The sequence below is a fragment of the Octodon degus genome, unplaced genomic scaffold (genome assembly GCF_000260255.1).
Source record: "Octodon degus isolate 3935 unplaced genomic scaffold, OctDeg1.0 scaffold00374, whole genome shotgun sequence".
In the NCBI taxonomy this organism is placed as follows: Eukaryota; Metazoa; Chordata; class Mammalia; order Rodentia; family Octodontidae; genus Octodon; species Octodon degus.
Window position 1 is genome coordinate 744,604 of NW_004524950.1, and position 1,172 is coordinate 745,775.

General features: G+C 43.3%; 1 pseudogene; it reads right to left on the reverse strand.

Moving 5' to 3' along the window:
• Positions 1 to 353: 353 nt before the first annotated feature.
• LOC101563265 lies at positions 354 to 614 on the reverse strand (annotated as a pseudogene).
• Positions 615 to 1,172: the final 558 nt, after the last annotated feature.

Here is a 1,172-nt window from a genome sequence, read left to right on the forward strand (position 1 = left end):
CAAGTATTAATAACTTAATAAAAAGTATTATTCATTTATTTGTGTTTTGGTTATTTTTAGTTGAAAGAAAAACAGCTTTTCCCAAGGACAATAAAGGGAACTGAAGGGCTGAAGGAAACTGGGCACAAGCTTCTCAGCAGCTCCTGCTTCACCACCTGGCAGCAAGGGGGGCCCTGCTGGAAGCCTGGCACAACACAGCAACCCCAAAAAGGGTGGGAGGAACTGCCGGGCCACTCTCATCCCTGGAGTGGTCAGGGAGCGCTTCCAAGACAGCCAGCCACTTGACATGATTAACACTGTTATTCTTGGGGCGCATTATATTAAGGGATGACAAAGGGAGTCAAGAGAGTGGCTTATTCAGTTGGGTTCTGAGTCACGCTCAGGAAATAGTCTTTATCTGGTGCAACCATTATTTCATTTTTCTTGGAGCGAATTCAGAGGAAAGTGAGATCATTCTGGGGGTCAGTTTCATGCACTGTGCTCCGCTCCTTCGAGATGAAGTTGTGCATGAGGTTGACATACTGTGTGGGTTTGCTTTCTGTGTTCACCACGATGATTCCTTGCACTCCTTTCCGGCGCTGAAGTCATTTCAGTGTCTCTTCCACCTCTGCCATCTGCGGCTGATCCAGTAGCTCCACTTCACCAACTCACAGCTCAGTCCTGCACCTTCTCAAGTGTTAATAATTTAATAACAAATATTGAAGTTGGGTGATGTCAGTGTTCAAACTGTTCTTGTCCTTTGTTGATTGTTCTGGAACTTTTGGCTCTGCCTAAACACTTAGGACCAATTTGTCAATATCTACAAAGTAACTTGCCAAGATTTTCATAGGGATTGCATTATATCTGTACATTAATTTAGCAAGAACTGACTATACTGATTATCTTGATTATACTGAGCCGTCCTTCTCATAAACAAGGAGCATCTACTTATTTAGTTCTTTCTTTACTTCTTGCATCAGAATTTTGCAGTTTTCCTCATACAGCTCTTAAGGTTATTTTGTTAGATTTATGCTAAGCATTTAAGTACAAATGCAATTTTTTGACTGTGCGTGGTGGTGCACACCTGTAATCCCAGCGCTCAGGAGGCTGTACCAGGAGAATCAATGCAAATTGAAGGTCAGCCTGGGCTACAAAGGGAGCTCATGATCACCCTGAAGTGCGTAGCAAGACTC